Source organism: Tursiops truncatus, chromosome 15 (assembly GCF_011762595.2).
Source record: "Tursiops truncatus isolate mTurTru1 chromosome 15, mTurTru1.mat.Y, whole genome shotgun sequence".
In the NCBI taxonomy this organism is placed as follows: domain Eukaryota; kingdom Metazoa; phylum Chordata; class Mammalia; order Artiodactyla; family Delphinidae; genus Tursiops; species Tursiops truncatus.
Genome location: NC_047048.1, coordinates 47,792,069 through 47,806,804, shown reverse-complemented (window position 1 = coordinate 47,806,804; position 14,736 = coordinate 47,792,069). Strand labels below are relative to the sequence as shown.

At 40.8% G+C, this 14,736-nt stretch overlaps 1 long non-coding RNA gene across 1 annotated transcript in view; it reads right to left on the bottom strand.

Annotated features, from left to right (window-relative positions):
* The window catches only part of LOC141276602 (uncharacterized), a 53,624-nt gene extending 42,886 nt beyond the window's left edge, over nucleotides 1-10,738 (bottom strand). The window contains exons 1-2 of the long non-coding RNA XR_012326499.1: nucleotides 10,637-10,738; nucleotides 5,318-5,420 (exon numbers count right to left, since the gene is read on the bottom strand). This is a non-coding gene — a long non-coding RNA (uncharacterized lncRNA). The remainder of the gene's footprint in view (nucleotides 1-5,317; nucleotides 5,421-10,636) is intronic.
* Between the last annotated feature and the right edge of the window lie 3,998 nt (nucleotides 10,739-14,736).

The following is a 14,736-nucleotide window of genomic DNA, read 5'->3' as shown; positions in this document are numbered from 1 at the left end:
AGACCCACCTATCCCCGATTTTTAGTCCATGTGAGGTGGACAGGGCACCACCCTGCAACTTCAGGATACCACACATGATTGGGGACTGAGTAACCAATAGCCATGGGGATTGGCTCGGGGATTGGCTCAGGGATTGGTGCAGGTGCTCCGTCAGAGCCAGTGAGATCCACGTAAAGGGCCTCTGGGAGGCACGTGGTGTAGAAAGGCCTGCCGCCCCCCACACACACACTCAAGACAGACACCTCGGGAAGCAGTTACCGGGGTTCAAGTACCCAAACAGTTAATTACTCTTTGGCCTTGATGCGTTATTTAACAGGTCTTGACCTCAGCCTCTTTATTTCTAAAATAGGAATGATCTAAATACACGTCCCACACTGAAGATGTAAAGATGAAAGGAGTTACCATATGTAAAGTACTAACATGTTAAGTAGTAAATTAAAAGCCCATTCAAGTATTGTCTATTATTATCATTTTTCCCTCCCTGAGACTTTTAGGAAAGAAATTCTCCTCCTTTTCCATGGAATTTGAAGCCCAGAAAATATAAGGTCTGGAAGTGCCATAGTCAACTTAGGGAAGCAATTGTCTGCAAATAAAGCCAACATGGAGTTTTGTTATTTAAGAGAAGTTAAGAAGCCTGAAGAGAGTGAAAACTGGTCCTGCTGGTAGCATTTAAGGCACAGATCAAGCTGTGCCTAAAGCCAGCTCTTTTCTATGACATTCTCTTTCTCTTAAGTTAGCTTGATTTGGGTTTTCTGAAAATTTAACCCTGAGTCTTAGCAGCTGGTTTTTTCCCTGTGGTGGGGCTTTGACTAATTCTGGATGGGCTCTGTGCTCTGTGTGACTCAGTGGACCAAAGCCTAGAAAAGAAAGGCTGGAGTTGTCCTTCCACACTGTGTCGAACTACAGCGCCTGAAAGATGGTGTGGGAGGGATGTGGGCTTTTGAGTACAACACAGAGCTGCCTGGGCTTCCATTCCTTCAAGTCTGGAAGAATAATATTTCACAGCATCTAAAATTTCTGCACAAATCGGCAGGTGGGCGGAGTACATACTGATGAGTTAAAAAGAAGTAACCTACAAGGAATGGCAAGGCCCTGGGCCTGAGCGCTCACCTAGGGGGGCATAATTGTGGGCTGTAATGACCTTCAGAAGGCATGTAGATACTCAGATGGTCTCAGGATGGGGAGAAGAAGAGGCTGCTAAGCCGCCTCTGGTCAATTCAAGGATCATGGCGCCAGTAAGACATATGTGGGTCCTTATGCATTAATCTGCTCAGAAACCCAGAGCTGTGCTGAAATCCCAACATCAGCCTGCAGAAATCAATCTCATCCCTCTCTACCTTTCTGAACTACAAATGGTTCCATTTGCAGGGCCAAATTCATTTTATTTATTTATTTATTTATTTTATTTAGTTTTGGCTGTGTTGGGTCTTCCTTGATGCATGCGGGCTTTCTGTAGTGGTGGTGAGCAGTGGCTACTCTTCGTTGCAGTGTGTGGGCTTCTTATTGTGGTGGCTTCTCTTGTTGCGGCACACAGGCTATAGGCAAGTGGGGTTCAGTAGTTGTGGCACGCGGGCTTCAGTAGTTGTGTCATGTGGGCTCAGTAGTTGGGGCTCGCGGGCTCTAGAGCGCAGGCTCAGTAGTTGTGGCTCACAGGCTTAGTTGCTCTATGGCAGGTGGGATCTTCCTGGACCAGGGCTCAAACCCGTGTCCCCTGCATTGGCAGGTGGATTCTTAACCTCTGAGCCACCAGGGAAGCCCCCAAATTCATTTTAAATGTCTCATTTTTCATTCCTTTATTCATGTGGTTGCTTTGACCAAAATGTGCACACACACACACACACACACACACACACACACACACATTCCACTCCTCTCTGATTTCTAAATCTTCCAAATCTTTTAAGAAATATTTCACCTTCTTCAAATCTTCTTAAATAACTTCAGCCTACAGCATTCTGCCCTTTTCATGAAGTCCCATCCATTAAATTAATATTTCTTCAGAAATACGTATGCGTTAGATCCTGCTTCTGCAGACACTGGGAGAACAGTAGCAAAAATACAAGGTTCTTCCCAATGGAGTTCTGGTGGTGTTTAAGGACTTCCTCCAACCTCTGCAAAAGAAGCCCTGATTTGCAATATTTGTCAGTTTTCATGGTGTAAAGACATAGACTATGGCCAATTTAAAACTACCAACATAAGTTGGCAAAAGATGGGTAGTAGTATTTTCACCCTAAAGATACAATAAATATAAATAACACCTAGAGCATGGATAAGAGTAAAATGTAAAAATATAAATAGAAAATGATAAGGATGAAGCATTTGTTACCTTTGTTTTCAATGTAATTCATTTAATTATAAGTTCATATACTTTGATTTTAATAATGGCTGTGTTTCAAAACCAGCTCTGAAAATTCCTGAAAATTTAACAGTTGGCTCTGATGACCCAGTACAAGCTGGATACAGCATACCACTGCCTCTTCTCTAATGGTACATACCTTCTAAAAGAAGATATTTTAAATAAACAGATAAACAAAATATTAAATAATTAAAACAACAAATAACATAAAATATGCATTAAAAGATCTGATGGTACACATGAAACTAATATAATGTTATATGTCAATTATATCTCAGTTAAAGAATAATTAATAAATACATGATTCTTACTAAAAAATATATTTGCTGGTAATAGATATTATGAAGAAAAATAATCAGGATAAGGAGATATTGAGCATCAGGAAGATGAGAGTTTATTTTAGGTAGAGTGAACAAGAAAGTCTTCTCAGAAGAGTGGCAATCCTTCACCTAAATGAGGAAGAGAGTAGCAAATGAGAAAATCCAGAGAAGTGCATTCCACGTGAAGAGAACAGCATGTGCAAAGGCCCTGAGGGAGAGGTAAGCTTTGAGTATTCAGAAATAGCAAAGTTAGTGTGGCTAGAGAGGAGTGCACATGTGAAGGATACTAGGAGAGGTGGTTGAAGAGACAGGCAAGGTGTCAGTCACATAGAGCCTTGTAAGCCATGGGGAGGGAGTGCCCTTTCAATCTGAATAGGCTAAGAAGCCATTGGAAGGATGTCCAATGTGGGCCACGTGTGTAATTGTAACTTTCCTAGTAATCACATTAAAAAAGCAAAGAGAAACAGGTAAAATTAATTTTAATTATATTCAACCCAATATTTCCAAAACATTTTTATTTCAACATTATTACGAAGTTGGGCCTTGACAAATTTTAACTGGTTTTTGAAAGAGAAATAGGTCTTTAGCTACTTTATAAATGATACCCTTTTCCCTTCATGCAGGGAATTTCAATTTTATACAGGGGATTTCAGTTCTACCAGTTAATCCTCATTGGAAAACCTCTATTGATTTTTTTTCAATGTATTCCTACATCCAGATTCAGAGGCAAGATCTTCTGCCCATATAGTACCAAAGTATCGCAGTTTGCAGCAATAAAACTCTGCTGGGGGGAGCACAAAGTCATTAGGCACTTTTAGTCCCCACAGCGAAGCGGGCGATAATGGGAAGTTAGCTGTCCCTCGGTCTCTGATCTTGGCTTAATGACCCTCTCGTTGGAGTCTCACTCTCTCCGGGTCTCATTGGAATATGGCTCATACACGGGAGCCCGAATCTCGCTTTTACGGTGTCTGACGGCAGACGCTTAACTTAAACAGCTTCTTTATTCTCTTCTTTATACAAATAGAGTGGCTTGGCACTCATCTGTCTATTGAATTGCTGTCAGGTAAGGGTTTGCCCAAGGTCAGCATAACAAGCCTCTCTGCCAGCTACCACAGCTGACTTTAATACATTCGGAGGATTTATGTCAGATTCCACCTGCTAAAGAATGAGCTGATAATCGTAGGTATTTGGCAGAGACATTAGTATTTCTGTCTGTGCAGAATTTCAATGCCCTATTAACTATTCTGAGGAATCGTTTACCCAGTGGGGAAAAGTACCGAGTTGAGCTAGGGATTTCTCACTGCCCACCACAGGCAAAGTCATAGAAACCTCTGTTGCTTTCTGCATGGAGAAATTAACCAGGGTGGCACATCACTGTAGCTCCTAATGAATATGAATGTCCAAACATGAAGAATTCAAAACAGCATTAGAGCCCAGAGAGAAAAAGCATGCTTCCCTGTGAGATCGCTCTGTGGAGGCCCTTGTGAATGATTTTCTTGGAACACAGTGGATGATTTTCTGTATTTCCAAAGAACATAATATACAGGCCAACCTCCAGAATATATACTAACAGTAGCTACAGTGTGGGCTTGCTTTGGGAAAGTCGCTCTCCGTGTAAGTGCAAACAGCTACAAAAAGAAAACCACACTGTTGATAAATAATAACTTAGAAGAAGGCCTGAAGCAAAGTGAAAAGGAGGTTAGAAAGGTCAATTCTTTTGGGGAAAAAAATTAGCCAGTTTAACTATTCAAACAGAAATACAGAGCTCTTTTAAGTACCAAAGATGGAAATTGATCACTCTTGGTTTGCTGGCTCCCAATGTGCTTTGTGATTATCAAATGATGAGGCTAATGTTTAATTCTAGCCCCTGAATTCTACAAGGGAAATGAGGCAGCTGCTGCAGTAGTAATTTTATGGTCAATAAATATATGACTCTTTTGGGAATAAAAAGTAGTTAAGTTTTTCCTTAATAATTTCAAATAACCATCCGTTACACGAGAAAGAACTAACATACTTGAATTGGCACATTTTGGAAGGTAGATCAGTTCTTGTAGGTCACCAGGCTGAGCCCACAGTGGGGTTGTGCATTCCCCGATGACCTTTACACCCCACGAGACCCTAAGCTCCTGGGAGATGAAGGTGAGAACCATCTACCATGTTTTTATCTCCTTCAAACCTCCCAGCACATTGCAATGCACGAAGTTAATCCTCCCAAATAAGTCTAACAGAATTACTGTCATCATGATATTTCCACAGGAATTGTAAGAAACATAGATCAGATTTTTAATGGTTGAGCATTTATTAAGTCCTCTTTTTTTCCACCTGTACTCACAGTCTTTTTCTTTTATTTTTATTTTATATTGGAGTATAGTTGATTAACAATAGTGTGTTAGTTTCAAGTGTACAGCAAAGGGATTCAGTTATACATATACATGTATCTATTCTCTTTCAAATTCTTTTCCCATCTAGGTTATTACAGAATACTGAGCAGCATTCCCTGTGCTACACAGTAGGTCCTTGTTGGTTATCTATCTTAAATATAGCAGTGTGGACATGTCAATCCTAAACTCCCACACTCATAGTTTTCATTCAAGATTTCTATTTAAGATCCTGAGCCTGACCGTGAACGTTCTCTACTCACCTTGTTATTGGGGATTCTGAAGGATGTCAGGAGTTGGCTGTTCTTTGCCACAAAAGTGTAGCGACTCTGAGGATGTGTGTAGGAGCTTACCCAGCTCCTTGCTCTTCAAAACAAGAAAAGGCAACTGTGAAAAGCAGGTACTTGTTACATACCTCTCACCAAATGTAGAAATTTAGAAATGTTTACTCTGCCTTTAAGTTCAACCCAACATAGCACAACACATAAAGTATATTTTCTTCTAATATTTCAGATTCTCTTAGGAACTCTGTCTTCCACTTCATCAAATGCAAATTGAATCCCTATTATGAGTAACGCAAGGTGCTCCAGCTACGGTGCATTCAGAGATGTGCATGGCAGAACCTCAGCCTTAGAGAGTCAGCCAGTCAGTAGGAGGAACAAGACAAGAGCTCATGTTACTCCTATTCAAGGCCATTCGACAAAACATTTTTCTGAGCTAAAGAAGACTGACTTAAAAGTGTTTTCTATTATATAATTCCATTAATACAGTGTTCTGGAACAGGCAAAACTAATCTATAGTGAAAAAAAAATGAAAGCAGTGGTGTCCTCTGTGGTGCAGAAGTGACCGCTTAAAGGCACGAAGGCATTTTCTGTTGTCTATCTTGGAAGGGGTTTGGGTTACACAGGTATATGCATTTGTTAAACTCATCACAAGGTATACTTTATATGTGTGCATTCCATTGCATGCAAATTTTACCTAAAAAATCTATGAATAAATATGGAACTCTGGTTAATGACATGCCTCTGCAGTACTGAGGGAGAAATGTGCTAATGTCTGCAATTCTCTTTAAAATGCTTAAAGAATAAGATGCATTGATGGATAGAGAGAGGATGGATGGATGGATGCTAGATATATGACAAATCAAATACAGTAAAGTGTTAATGGTAGACACTAGGTGTGATATAAGAGGATTCATTATACAATTCTTTCAACTTCTCTATATGTTAGAAAGTTTTAATAATAAGTGTTGATGGGGGAGAAAACAGCTTCCTATATGAGGAAAAATTGTTAAATGTTTCCTGAAGAACACAAGAAGGATTTTGAATGGTAGAAACATCAATAAAGAACATTCACCACTGAGGGAATAACAACAGCTGAGGCTAAGAAAGTGAGAGTCACGGTCAGGGAACACACGCATGCCCACGTGGTAGAACATTACAGGGAGAGAGTGAAGGTGGCAAGGAGTGTAGCTGAGGTCACACCATGGAGGACTTCATGCCAATCTGGGAAATCTTGAATCTCTGCATACAGTGAACAACCACTGTTGAGGTCTTCTGAGCAAGAGGATCGGGCTATCAGAATTTACACTTAGGAAGAGGTTTGAGTGGTGGAAGAGGAAAAGGGGCAGGAAGAGTCATTGGTGAGTAATGGGAGTCTGAACCAGGAAGGAAACAGGAGCTAGAAAAGAGGTGACCTGCAGGTCACAAAACACTCAGTACGTGGAAGAAGCATGGCTGCTGCTCAGGACACTTAGCTGGTCTTTCCTTAGCCTCTAATGGTCCACGTGATGTTTGACCAGTCCCTCCATTTCACTGCTCTGATAGATTGATTGAAAAATTGTCCCTAAATTCCCACTTCTCCCTGTATTCACATCCTGAGCCTTTCTGCTCTTTTCATCAGGAACCTGATCTGGCCTTGTGGCTTGCTCTTGCCAACAGAATGCAATAGAAGCTATAGCCTCAAGGGGCCTCACACACTTCCACTCATTCTCCTGGCCCCCTATCAGCTGTATGTGATCCAGCACAGTCACCCCAGCTCACAGCCAGTCTTGTGAATAAGGCCATCCTAGGGCAGCTAATCCCTGTTAACTCATAAGCGTGAATGAACCTAGACCCAGTCTGACTCAGAGTAGGAAAATCTCCCAGCTTGACTTGTAGACTCAGGAGGATAAAAAAAAAAAAAAATTTCCTATTTAAAGCTACTCAGTTTTTGAATAGTTTGTTACACAGCAAAAGCTAACTGAAACAACATTTTTAAGCCTCAAACTTGTCATCTGTAGATAAGGGAACTAAATGAAATAAATTCTAGGGCTTTTATAATTTTGTGTACTTTCCCCTCAGCTTCATCATTCTATGGTTTTTAGCTGAAATGAGAGACTTCACTGTAGATATATTGGTCTCCTAGACGCTAGAGAGCTGGCGGGCATCAGCTGCATCATATGTTCATGTAAACATGCAGACACTGGAAACATACATGCAGCACATAGGTGGGGGAGAGGGAGTAGAGCAGAGATTGCACTTAATAGGGCAGGATACAGAGAAAACGGTTACCTTCCAGGTCAGGGTCTGTTTTTATTCTGACCTCATACTCCAACCCTCTCCTCACTGCAGGTCCTACTAGACTTTATTTGAGAAATGCATTTTGATTGCTTATATTGATTTTATACCCAAATCTCTCTTTTGCAGAAATGGACGAGGCTATTTTAAGCCTTAACAATTGGCTGGGATTTATATGGTCAAATGGATTAAGCCTGTAGAGAAAACATTTGGCCCTCTTTAAAAACAAAACCAAAAAAATCCTACTGTTTGTTTAATGGAACAAAATAGTCTCTGCCCAAAAGATCTCTCAGGGCCTAAATAATGCATACAATAATATGGGGGTGTTCTATTGACCCAGCTGAACTCATCTATATGTGCTAAACCTACTTCCTTTTTTTTCCTACAATGAGCCAGTTAGACACTGAACCATTTAAAGTTCCAATTTCACTAAGTTGTTGCAAGTTACTTAACATTTCTTAAATACTTGACAGGGGTAAATAACCAAGGATCAGATGACTAGTGTCATAGGGTTATTGTGATAATTAAATGAGACTCACATGGAAAAAGTTTGAGACAAACTTTGTTTGTTGCTCGGTTAATATCCATTTGCCCTACTCTGCATATTAATTTAATTCCTATACATCATTCAAAATCTAGCTTAGATGAGGTCCCTTGGTAAATTCTTTATTCACAAGGTCAGCTCATGTTAAAATCTTTTTTTTTCCCCTCTTACTTATTCAAGCAAATTTTCTGAGTCTGAGGTAGGCCCAGGGACATCGGTGTTAACAGAACTGTCCCTGCTACATGGAGAAGTGTAAAATAAACAATAGAGTACATAGTTAATTTAATTCGTGATGATGTGAGCTACCCAGCATCCTTTTGGGGCATTATGGGAGTATAGGACAGAGACAAGTCAGAGAAGGCGTCTCAAAAAGTGCCATTGAAACTGGGATGGAAGTGGCAACAGGGGTTAACCATGAGCCAGGGCCTTAAGTTTGTTTTCTATGGTCTGCGAATCTATTTCTGTTTTGTAAACTATACTCAATATCTTGTAAGAACCTGTAATGGAAAAGATTCTGAAAAATAATATATGTGTATATATATACATATATATGTATATCATTTTGCTGTACACCTGAAACATTGTAAATCAACTATACTTTAATTTAAAAAATTAAAAATAAAGACCAAGAAAAGAAAGAGCCAAGACCTATTTCTGTCTATCTGAATTGTGACTGAATTTTTTTTCTAAGCATACATTTTGGTGCTTCAACTTTACATTAACCTATGGAATTGTCTAATAGGTTCATGTGGTTTGTCTCCCCAATTAGATTTTACAGTCAGTTGGAGCCCATGTGTTGTGCTTTTTTTTTTAAAAAAAAATGTCCTTCTAAGGCTTAACAGTGCCAGAAAACGTTGATGGTCAATCAATCAATAAAGTGTCGATTGATTGATTGATTGATAACAAAAGATAATAAAGTTACTTAAACTGACTGCTCTTGATTATAGGGCATCTCATGTGCCCTAGAAACTAATTAACATTCTTAATAATTTGTTGAAGTTGTAGCATACATACAGAAAAGAACACTAATCGTAAGTGTAAAACTTGATGAATTTTCACAAAGTGAACATACTCAGGTAACCAGTCCCCATTTCAAGAACATTGTAGTCCTCCAGAAGCTCCTTGAGTCCCCTTCCAGCTAATACCACTCCAAAGATAACCATTACTCCGACATCTAACAAAAGGTCTTTGTTGGTTTTTTGAAGTTCATATACAGTCTGTCCTCATATGTGCCTGGCTTCCTTTACTTAACATTTTGATTTTGAGATTCATCCATGTCGTTGCATGGAGCTGAAGTTCTTTCATGCTCATTAGCATAGAACATTCCATTGTAAAAATACAATCTATCCATTTACTCTTTTGTTTTAATTGAAGTATAGTTGACTTGCAATGTTGTGTTAGTTTCAAGTATACAACAAAGTGACCCATTTACTCTTTTTTTAATTAATTTTTATTGGAGTATAGTTGATTTACAATGTTGTGTTAGTTTCTTTAAAAAAAAATGGTACAAATGAACCTATTTACCAAAAAGAAATAGAGTCACAGATGTAGGAAACAAACTTATGATCCATTTACTTTTGATGGCCACTGGGTGTGCTGCTCTGAACATTCATGCACACATCTTTTTGTAAAGATATGCATTCATTAGTGTTGGCTATATATCCAGAAGGAGACTTGCTGGGTAAAAGAGTGTATATATTTGTCCTGCCTTTGGTAGAGATACTGCTGAAAAGCTTTCCAAATGAATCGTACTCTTTTGCTTTCACCAGCAGTATGCCAAAGTATTTATCAGATCCACCCACATTATAGAGCAGAGAAGTAGTGTCCTTGGTGCCAAGAGGTTAAAAGGATGCGTGTACACATAGTGATCTGAGGACTTTTCACAGTCAGCCCCTTAGCTCCCTAGCCCCACCCACGTCTTGGTAAACTTTGGTGGAAAAAGGTCACAGAGTTTCATAACAGTGCATGTTTTCCAAGATGGAATGAGTTTTAAAAGGAGTCACTGTTCTTTGGTGTGACTTGTAAAGACAGGCTCTTCCTCTGTCATCTCTCCCATGTGTTTTTTGGGTTTTTGTTGGGGGGGGGGGGTTGTTGTTGTTTTTTTTTTCTTTGTGGTACGTGGGCCTCTCACTGTTGTGGCCTCTCCCGTTGTGGAGCACAGGCTCCGGACGTGCAGGCTCAGCGGCCATGGCTCATGGGCCCAGTCGCTCCGCGGCATGTGGGATCTTCTCGGACCGGGGCACGAACCCGTGTCCCCTGCATCGGCAGGCGGACTCTCAACCACTGCGCCACCAGGGAAACCCTCTCCCATGTGTTTTGTTAAGAGGAAGAAAGCTCGTTTCTAGAAGATGGAAAGATAAAAAAGTAAACAGGTGGAGAAGACAGAGTCAAAAGTGTATGTGATATTTCCCACAACTGTGAGGTTTTTCTCTTCATTCTGTCCCTATTTTCATACAGATGCTTCAATCAACCTCTCTCACCTTGGGCCAGGGGCAGCCTATGCTCCAGCATGGCCTCCTTCTCCCTTAGCAGGCTGTGAACCAACAGACTTCTGGCTCAAAATGATGTTTACTGCCATCATCAGCAACTTCTGGTTGCTGGCAGCCCATGTCAGCGGAGTTAAGAACACAGTCAATTATTAAGTAAGAGGCTGATATTCCGCTGAGAAAAGAACAGACTGTGAATGCTGGCGTTGTAGCCCTTGAGTTTTATAACAATGTATTTGGAATTCATACGTTTTCATAGTGCCTTTCACACAGTAGGAACTCAGGAAGAATAATCGCATTGAGATCTTGCCCTTCACACCTGGGAAAGAGGTTTATAACATAATGGCTTGAGTAAGATGCTCGTTCCCTCCCTAGATGTCAGTCCTCTGAGGGCAGGGCCCCCATGACATTCCTGGCATATAGCAGAGTGCTTGACAGAGGCTCTTTAGATATGCTTCAGATCTTCAGTAATAGATGTAATTAATGCCGTGGAGCAAGGAAAAACATAAGATGGTCCAGATAACTGATAGCTAAACAGAAACCCAATTGATGAGTTCCTTAAATGATATTCTCTCATCCAACATGTTAGCTGGCGTTCAGCCCTTGGTTCTAAGAGGAACACAGGGTTTACCTCCATGTATAGGTTTTGAAATAGAAGCGCAATGCAACAAGCATTACATCTATTATAAAAGCTCCATCTTAAAATAATATCATGTCAGGCAAGCCTGTTTGAGCTTCATATATGCCAATTAGACAGGCTTATATAAGTCTTTGAAGGAAAGAATTTTCCCCCAAGTAGCTTCTCCCCACTCTTCAATAGAACCAACTTACTCATACTCCAAAATGATCGTAAACCAAATCACAAGGGTCCTTTGACATATTTAAAAGTGATAACATCATCATTGTGATTTAATCAAGTTTATTTCAAGTTTATTGCTAAGGGATACAAGGACTGGCCATGCTTCCCAGGCAGATTCTAAAGACATCTCAGTTTTTGGCTTGCGGAAAAGAAAAGCAAAAAGCAAAGGCTGCTTGGCATGTCATCTCTTGAAAAAATAAAATTAAAATGTGCCTTAATTTGGATTCCTGTTTAAACATTCTATTGAGATGTTCTGTAAGTGAATGATGTCAGTACTTGTTTAAAAGAGGCTCAGAAGTATTTCCTTTCCGATACTTAATGCTGTGTTTTCCCTTTAGAATTAATTGCAGGTTGTAATGCCAAAATTGTTAAACCCACAGCGCTTCAGAATAAAGACAGTTGTGATAATATTGCTCTGGAAGAACACAGAGGCTTCAGTCCCCACGCCTGCTTATCGGTTTGTCATGAGCCATTGACCACCTATCACCTCTTTCTCTAACCTCGTTTTGCAAAGTGATTTGTCCACACTTATTTATTAAGGATATTACATTATTTACAGCTTGTTCATCGACAGCCTGTCTCCAAAAGTGACAGAAAAACAATATAATTTGTTATGCTTAGTAAATATCTAAGGGGGGGAAAGTAAGATATGCAAAGCTTCTTGAAATTCACAAATGAGGCGGGATAAAAAACTGCAGAATTTATAACGTCCACCTTGATCTTGATGTATTACAGCCCCACTCCCACTCTCCCATCCACAGTGATGCCTTCAGTATTTTACTGTGCTGGCCTAACACACAGCTCACAGTTTTAAACTGACAAATGTAAGAGCATAAATTTTAGATGCTTTTTGCAAAACAAGCCAGGCTGAGGACAGACTGTACATTCAGAGGATAAGAGCCTGTTCTAATTCATGCCATTTCCACACACTTTTCCCCCCTTTGGAAGCTTTTGGGGCATATTTCAAACAAATATCAGAGCTTTGTGTTTATGCCATGTTATAAAAAATATCTGGGCCTGTCTGGAGGAGAATATCTGTTTTCCAAATCATCTCGGTTATGGAGAAAAAATGGATTCTATTTTGAATCCAAATGTAAGAGTAGCCCCACAAGTAAACATTTAAAAGCTGTCTGTTTGGGGTTTGCTAGGGGACTCCCAGCTATTTGTTACTCATATAGACTCCATCCACAGGTGGATGCAGTGTGATGGGGGATGGGGGAAAGACTGGCTGCCTCTAGATATTTTTTGCTCTCCTTACCCCTCCCCCAGGCCTATGGGAGTCCATGACATTTAACTATTAGAAAAGATAGACTAGGAAGAACAGCTCTGGAGTTAATTCCCTATCATAATGTCAGTGCCCCTGGGAACTGTGACCCACTCTTTATGGCAATGGCTTAAATTAGCTGAAAAGTAGATTTCTTTTAAAGAAGATAGGAAGAGCCAGAGCATGGGGTGGGGGGCAGCTGGGGAGGACAGAGTCAGTGGTCAGAGACCTCTGAGTTGTGAGAGTACAGTGGGCGTGGAAGACAGAAGCAGCAAATGTGTCAGCATGTCGCCACCAACCCTCCCATGCTTATGGGAGATTTTCCAATCACCCGGGCACTCCTTCTTGCTGAGTTTTGATGTGGCCTCAGTCTCTCGTCGACATTCCAGGCAGCCACTAGGGACCAGTGGGAGCTGGCAGGTGGTTGAAATTATGCACCCCTTCCAGTCATCAAAAAGGACAATCGCGGGGGCTTCCCTGGTGGCGCAGTAGTTGAGAGTCCGCCTGCCGATGCAGGGGACACGGGTTCGTGCCCCGGTTCGGGAAGATTCCACGTGCCGCAGAGTGGGTGGGCCCGTGAGCCATGGCCTCTGAGCCTGCGCGTCTGGAGCCTGTGCTCCGCAACGGGAGAGGCCGCAGCAGTGAGAGGCCCGCGTACCGCAAAAAAATAAATATAAATATATATAAATAAATAAAAAGACAGATCACCCAATAAAAAAGAAAATGGATGAAAAACTGGAACACACACATCATGCATGTGAATATACTAATTACCACTAAACAATTTGGTGGGCTATGTTCATGTATAAAACTTTTCATAGAAGCTTTTTTTTTAAGTAATTAATTTATTTATTTATTTTTGGCTGCGTTGGGTCTCAGTTGCTGCCCGCGGGCTTTCTCTAGTTTCGGTGAGCAGGGGCTACTCTGTTGCAGTGCACGAGCTTCTCATTGCAGTGGCTTCTCTTGTTGTGGAGCACGGGTTCTAGGCATGCAGGCTTCAGTAGTGGTGTTGTGTGGGCTCAATAGTTGTGGCACACGGGCTTAGTTGCTCCGCAGCATGTGGGATCTTCCCGGACCAGGGCTAGAACCCGTGTCCCCTGAATTGGCAGGCGGATTCTTAACCACTGCGCCACCAGGGAAGTCCCAGAAGCTTTTTTGATAAGTGCTAAAACCTGGAAACAAACCAAATGCCCATCGACAGTAGAATGGTTTGAAAATCACTGTGATGTGTTCACACAATGGAAATGGGAAGCAATGAGAATAAATGAACTACTGTTATATGCAACAGAGATGAATCGCATAAACATAATATTGAGCAAGAGAAACCAGAAACAATAAACAGATGTACAATTCTATTTGTTTGATGTTCCAAAACAAGCAAAACTAATCTATAGTATTAGAAGTCAGGAGAGTGGTTAGCCAGATGGGAGGACCAGGTAGGTAGTGACCAGAAGTGGGGTGTGTGTGTGTGTGTGTGTGTGTGTGTGTGTGTGTGTGTGTTGTCCTAGAGGACTGAAAATGCTGTTTTTTGATCCAGGTGCTGGTTACATGGGTGTGCTTTATTTCTGAAAATGTATCAAGCTCTACACTTATGATAAGTGTACTTTTCTGTATGTATATTATACTTCAATGAAACTTTTACAAATAGAAAATTAAATTGTTAGAATTCTCTCCAAACTAGATGCTTGTCTTAGCTAGTAGATTTGCGGAATTTCAACCTTTCCTCACTTCCTACCCTTCACACCCACCTCTGTCAGCCATGGCCATGGTTCAGGAAAATATCTTCTGGGTGATTAGAAGCTCAATTTAATAAAATATGTCAGTGAACATTTAGGACAGGAGTTAGACTGAGGTGACTCAAGCCCCAAAGCTCTGTGAAAATAGTATCAGGGTGATGTTCATATATAGAACATTTTTCCTTTCCTCTTCTCTAACCTAGAGCTCTCCCCAGTGTTCCCAAGAAAAAGTCTG